Source organism: Arachis hypogaea, chromosome 4, assembly GCF_003086295.3.
Source record: "Arachis hypogaea cultivar Tifrunner chromosome 4, arahy.Tifrunner.gnm2.J5K5, whole genome shotgun sequence".
NCBI lineage: Eukaryota > Viridiplantae > Streptophyta > Magnoliopsida > Fabales > Fabaceae > Arachis > Arachis hypogaea.
Window position 1 is genome coordinate 63,726,800 of NC_092039.1, and position 7,456 is coordinate 63,734,255.

The window sequence follows — 7,456 nt, forward strand, 5'->3', positions numbered from 1 at the left end:
AGTGTTCTTGGTGTTCATCTTGACATTCATAGCATTCTTGCATGCATTCATTGTTTTGATCTAAAAATTTCATGCATTGAATATTTTTGTTGTTTTTCTCTTTCATAATTAAAAATTCAAAAAATCAAAAAAATATCTTTTCCATATTTTCCTCCAAATTTTCGAAATTTTGGGTTGACTTGGTCAAAAATTTTTAAAATTAGTTGTTTCTTACAAGTCAAGTCAAAATTTCAATTTTAAAAATCTTATCTTTTCAAAATCTTTTTCAAAAATCATATCTTTTTCATTTTTTATAAATTTCAAAAATTTCAAAAATCTTTTTCAAAATATTTTCAAAATCTTTTTCTTATCTTTATATCAAATTTTCGAAAATTAGCTAACAATTAATGTGATTGGTTCAAAAATTTGAAGTTTGTTACTTTCTTGTTAAGAAAGGTTCAATCTTTAAGTTCTAGAATCTTATCTTGTAGTTTCTTGTTAGTTAAGTAATTTTAAAAATTAAATCTTTTTCAAAATATCTTTTTCTTAAAAATCTTTTTAGCTTTTATCTTATCTTTTTTCAAAAATTTTATCTTTCTCAAAAATTTGATTTCAAATATCTTATCTAACTTCTTATCTCCTTATCTTTTTCAAACTTGATTTCAAATCTTTTTCAATCAACTAACTAACTTTTTGTTTGTTTCTTATCTTTTTCAAAACCACCTAACTACTTTTCCCTCTTCTATTTTCGAAAAATATCCCTATCTTTTTCAAAAATTCTTTTTGTTTTAAAATTTTAATTTTAATTATATTTTGTCTTTGATTTTCGAAAATTACTAACCTCTTTTTCAAAAATTATTTTCGAAAATTTCTCTTCTCTTCTCTTCTTCTATTTAATTATTTAATTACTAACACTTCTCTTCACCTCTCTTCATCTACAGATCCATCCTTCTTCTTTCTTATACCCCTATCTTCTTCTACTAACAGAAAGGAATCTCTATACTGTGACATAGAGGATTCCTCTTTCTTTTCTTGTTTTCTTCTCTTTCATATGAGCAGGAACAGGGAAAAAGGCACTCTTGTTGAAATTGATCCAGAACCTGAAAGGACTCTAAAGAAAAAATTAAGAGAAGCTAAATTACAACAATCCAGAAACAACCTTTCAGAAATTTTCGAACAAGAGAAGGACATGGCAGCCGAAAATAATAATAATAATAATGCAAGGAGAATGCTTGGTGACTTCACAAAGCCAACATCCAAGTTTGATGGAAGAAGCATCTCCATTCCTGCCATTGGAGCCAATAACTTTGAGCTTAAGCCTCAATTAGTTGCATTAATGCAACAAAACTGCAAGTTTTATGGACTTCCATCTGAAGATCCTTATCAGTTTTTAACTGAGTTCTTGCAGATCTGTGAGACTGTAAAGACGAATGGAGTTGATCCTGAAGTCTACAGACTCATGCTTTTCCCTTTTGCTGTAAGAGACAGAGCTAGAATATGGTTGGATTCACAACCTAAGGATAGCCTGGACTCCTGGGATAAGCTGGTCACTGCATTCTTGGATAAATTCTTTCCTCCTCAAAAGCTGAGCAAGCTGAGAGTGGATGTTCAAGCCTTCAAACGAAAAGATGGTGAATCCCTCTATGAAGCTTGGGAAAGATACAAGCAGTTGACCAAACGATGTCCATCTGACATGTTTTCAGAATGGACCATGTTAGATATATTCTATTATGGTCTCTCTGAATTTTCGAAAATGTCACTGGACCATTCTGCAGGTGGATCTATTCACCTGAAGAAAACGCCTGAAGAGGCTCAAGAACTCATTGACATGGTTGCAAACAACCAGTTCATGTATACCTCTGAGAGGAATTCCGTGAATAATGGGATACCTCAGAAGAAAGAAGTTCTTGAAATTGATGCTCTGAATGCCATATTGGCTCAGAACAAAGTGTTGACTCAACATGTCAACATAATCTCTCAAAATCTGAATGGATTGCAACATGCATCCAACAATACTAGAGAGGCAGCTTCTGAAGAAGCTTATGATCCTGAGAACCCTGCCATGGCAGAGGTTAATTACATGGGTTAACCATATGGAAATACCTATAACCCATCATGGAGAAATCATCCAAATTTCTCCTGGAAGGATCAACAAAAGCCTCAACAAGGCTTTAACAATGGTGGACGCAATAGGCTGAACAATAGTAAGCCATATCCATCATCTTCTCAGCAACAGACAGAGAACTCTAAACAAAACAATTCTAATTTAGCCAATATAGTCTCTGATCTGTCAAAGGCCACTTTCAGTTTCATGAATGAAACAAGATCCTCCATTAGAAATCTAGAGGAACAAGTGGGCCAGCTGAGTAAGAAAGTCATTGACACTCCTCCCAGTACTCTCCCAAGCAATACAGAAGAGAATCCAAAAGGAGAGTGCAAGGCCATTGATTTAATCAAAGTGGCCGAATGCACTAGGGAGGAGGAGGACGAAAATCCTAGTGAGGAAGACCTCCTGGGACGTCCTTCAAGCAAGAAGGAGTTTCCTATTAAGGATCCTGAGGAATCTAAGGCTCATACAGAGACCATAGAGATTCCATTAAACCTCCTTCTGCTATTCATGAGCTCTGAAGACTATTCTTCCTCTGAAGAGGATGAAGATGTGACTGAAGAGCAAGTTGCTCAATATTTAGGAGCTATCATGAAGCTGAATGCCAAGCTGTTTGGTAATGAGACTTGGGAAAGTGAACCTCCCTTGCTCATTAGTGAACTAGATACTTGGATTCAGAAAACTCTACCTCAAAAGAGACAAGATCCTGGCAAGTTCTTAATACCTTGTACCATTGGCACCATGAGCTTTGAAAAAGCTCTATGTGATCTTGGGTCAGGGATAAATCTGATGCCACTCTCTGTAATGGAGAAGCTAGGGATCATTGAGGTACAACCTGCCTTGTTCTCATTGCAATTGGCAGACAAGTCAATGAGACAAGCTTATGGAATAGTAGAGGACGTGCTAGTAAAGGTTGAAGGCCTTTACATCCCTGCTGATTTCATAATCCTAGACACTTGGAAGGAAGATGATGAATGCATCATCCTAGGAAGACCTTTCCTAGCCACAGCAGGAGCTGTGATAGATGTCAACAGAGGTGAGTTAGTCCTTCAACTAAATGGGGACTACCTTGTGTTTAAGGCACATGGCCATCCTTCTGTTACAAAGGAGAGTAAGCATGAAGAGCTTCTCTCAGTTCAGAGTCAAGAAGAGCCCACACAGTCAAACTCTAAGTTTGGTGTTGTGAGGCCACAACCAAACTCTAAGCTTGGTGTTAAGACCCCATATCCAAACTCTAAGTTTGGTGTTGGGACTACACTAACATTGACCTGATCACCTTGTGGCTCCATGAGAGCCACTGTCAAGCTATTGACATTAAAGAAACGCTTGTTGGGAGGCAACCCAATTTTATTTATCTAATTTTATTTTATTTTGTTTTAGTGTTATTTTTGTGTTTAATTAGGTACATGATCATGAGGAGTCACGAAAAAAATCAAAAAAATTAAAAACAGAGTCAAAAACAGAAGAAAAAAATTTTTCACCCTGGAGGACGCACGGGCTGGCGTTCAACGCCCAGAAGGTGCATCTGGCCGGCGTTTAACGCCAGAACAGAGCATCTTTCTGGCGCTGAACGCCCAAAACAAGCAACAACCTGGCGTTTAACGCCAGGACGTGCACACAGAGGACAATCTGGCGCTGAACGCCAGAAACAAGCATGAAACTGGCGTTCAACGCCAGAAACATGCATTACATGGGCGTTTAACGCCCAGAACATGCACCAATGGGCGTTTGAACGCCAGAATGATGCATGAAGGCAATTTACACGCCTATATGGTGAAGGAATGGTATTTCTTTTCACCTCAGGATCTGTGGACCCCACAGGATCCCCACCTCAGGATCTGTGGACCCCACAGGATCCCCACCTACCTTTTCTTTTAATCCTAATCACACTCTCCTAATCCAAATCTCATTTTCAATGTCACACTTCCCAAAAACCTTCACCAATCACCTCAATTCCTCTTCCCAATTACCCCATGCACCATTCACATCAACCTCCTCTTCCCCATAAATCCCACCTACCCTCATCAAATTCAAATTCAATTTCCCACCCTTTCCCACCCAACATGGCCGAACTCCCACCCCCCCTCTCCCTATAAATACCTTTCATTTCTTCTTCATTTTCACACAAACACAAACCCCTTCTTCTCCCATATAGCCAAAACCACTCTTCTCCCTCTCTTCCCTATTCTCTTCTTCTTCTTCTTCTACTCTTCTTTTCTTTCTTGCTCGAGGACGAGCAAATTTTAAGTTTGGTGTGGTAAAAAGCCTAAGCTTTTTATTTTTCATTCACCATCAATGGCACCTAAGACCGGAGTATCCTCAAGAAAAGGGAAAGGGAAGACAAAAGCTTCCACCTCCGAGTCATGGGAGAAGGAAAGATTCATCTCCAAGAGCCATCAAGACCACTTCTATGATGTTGTGGCAAAGAAGAAGGTGATCCCCGAGGTCCCCTTCAAGCTCAAAAAGAATGAGTATCCGGAAATCCAACATGAAATTCAAAGAAGAGGGTGGGAAGTCATAATCAACCCCATGCAACAAGTTGGAATATTGATGGTTCAAGAGTTCTATGCCAATGCATGGATCACTAGAAACCATGATCAAAGTATGAACCCGAATCCAAAGAACTATATCACAATGGTTCGGGGGATACTTAGATTTTAGCCCGGAAAATGTGAGGTTGGCGTTTCACCTACCCATGATGCAAGGTGATGAACGCCCCTACACAAGAAGGGTCAACTTTAATCAAAGGTCGGACCAAGTCCTAATGGACATTTGTGTGGAAGGCGCCCAATGGAGAATAGACTCCAAAGGCAAACCGGTCCAACTAAGAAGACTGGACCTCAAGCCTGTAGCTAGAGGATGGTTGGAGTTCATCCAAAGATCTATCATCCCTACAAGCAACCGATCTGAAGTTACTGTGGATCGAGCCATCATGATTCATAGCATCATGATTGGAGAGGAAGTAGAAGTTCATGAAGTCATCTCCAATGAACTCTACAAAATAGCTGACAAGCCTTCATACATGGCACGGCTAGCCTTCCCCCATCTTATATGCCATTTATGCTACTCAGCTGGAGTTATCATAGATGGAGATGTCTCCATTGAAGAAGACAAGCCCATCACAAAGAAGAGGATGGAGCAAACAAGGGAAGTTCCTCACGGCCCCCAAGAAGAACATGAGGAAGTTCATCATCAACAAATGCCTCAAGGAATGCATTTCCCTCCCAACAACTATTGGGAGCAACTCAGTACCTCTTTAGAGGATTTGAGCCATAATGTTGAACAACTAAGGGTGGAACATCATGAGCACTCCATCATTCTCCAAGAAATAAGAGAAGATCAAAGAGCAATGAGGGAGGAGCAACAAAGGCAAGGAAGGGACATAGAAGAGTTGAAGAACATCATTGGTCCTTCAAGAAGAAGACGCCACTAAAGGTGGATTCATTCCTTGTTCTTTATTTCTTTCTGTTTTTCGGTTTTTAGTATGGTGTTTATCTATGTTTTGTGTCTTTATTTCATGATCATTAGTATGTAACCATGCCTTAAAGCTATGAATAAAATCCATTAGTCCTTCACTTCTCTTAAATGAAAAATGTTTTAATTCAAAAGAACAAGAAGTACATAAATTTCGAAATTATTATTGAATTTAATTTAATTATATTGATGTGGTGGCAATAATTTTTGTTTTCTGAATGAATGCTTGAACAGTGCATATTTTTGATCTTGTTGTTTCTGAGTGTTAAAATTGTTGGTTCTTGAAAGAATGATGAACAAAGAGAAATGTTAGTGATGATCTGAAAAACATCATGAAATTGATTCTTGAAGCAAGAAAAAGCAGTGAAAAAAAAAAGTGGCGAAAATTTTAAAGCAAGGATCCAAGGCTTTGAGCATTAATGGATAGGAGGGCCCAAGGAAATTAAATCCAGGCCTAAGCGGCTAAATCAAGTTGTCCCTAACCATGTGCTTGTGTCATGAAGGTCCAAGTGAAAAGCTTGAGACTGAATGGTTAAAGTCGTGATCCAAAGCAAAAGAGTGTGCTTAAGAGCTCTGGACACCACTAACTGGGGACTTTAGCAAAGCTGAGTCACAATCTAAAAAGGTTCACCCAGTTATGTGTCTGTGGCATTTGTGTATCCGGTGGTAATACTGGAAGACAATGTGCTTAGGGCCAAGGCCAAGACTCATAAAGTAGCTGTGTTCAAGAATCAACATGCTTAACTAGGAAAGTCAATAACACTATCCAAAATTCTAAGTTCCTAGAAAAGCCAATCACTCTAAACTTCAAAGGAAAAAGTGAGATGCCAAAACTGTTCAGAAGCAAAAAGCTACAAGTCCCGCTCATCTAATTAAATTAATATTCATTGATATTCTGGAATTTATAGTATATTCTCTTCTTTTATCCTATTTGATTTTCAGTTGCTTGGGGACAAGCAACAATTTAAGTTTGGTGTTGTGATGAGCGGATAATTTATACGCTTTTTGGCATTGTTTTTAGATAGTTTTTAGTAAGTTTGAGCTACTTTTAGGGATGTTTTCATTAGTTTTTATGTTAAATTCACATTTCTGGACTTTACTATGAGTTTGTGTGTTTTTCTGTGATTTCAGGTAAATTATGACTGAAATTGAGGGATTTGAGCAAAACTCTGAAGAAGGCTGACAAAAGGACTGCTGATGCTGTTGGAATCTGACCTCCCTGCACTCGAAATGGATTTTTCTGGAGCTACAGAACTCCAATTGGCGCGATCTTAACGGCGTTGGAACGTAGACATCCAGGGCTTTCCAGCAATATATAATAGTCCATACTTTATTCGAAGAAAGACGACGTAACATGGCGTTGAACGCCAAGTACACGCTGCTGTCTGGAGTTAAACGCCAGAAAAACGTCATGATCCGGAGTTGAACGCCCAAAACACGTCATAACCTGGAGTTTGACGCCAAGAAATGCCTCTACTCGTGGATTGATCAAGCTCAGCCCAAGTATACACCAAGTGGGCCCCGGAAGTGAATTTATGCATCAATTACTTACTCATGTAAACCCTAGGAGCTAGTCTAGTATAAATAGAACATTTATCTAATGTATTAGATGTCTTTTGACCACGTTTCATCTTTGGTCTCAGTTTTGTTTTATTCTTCATCTTAGGAGATCATTGATCACGTTAGGGAGGCTGGCCATTCGGCCATGCCTGAACCCTTTGCTTATGTATTTTCAACGGTGGAGTTTCTGCACACCATAGATTAAGGGTGTGGAGCCCTGCTGTACCTCAAGTATTAATGCAATTCTATTTTCTTTTATTCAAATCTCTCTTATTCTTATTCCAAGATATTCATTCGTACCCAAGAACATGATGAATGTGATGATAAGTAACCCTC

At 38.5% G+C, this 7,456-nt stretch overlaps 1 non-coding gene across 1 annotated transcript; it reads right to left on the reverse strand.

The window, feature by feature from the left end:
- Positions 1-1,570: 1,570 nt before the first annotated feature.
- LOC112798376 (small nucleolar RNA R71) lies at positions 1,571-1,674 on the reverse strand. Its single transcript, XR_003199989.1, has one exon. It is a non-coding gene; the product is annotated as a small nucleolar RNA R71 (small nucleolar RNA).
- Between the last annotated feature and the right edge of the window lie 5,782 nt (positions 1,675-7,456).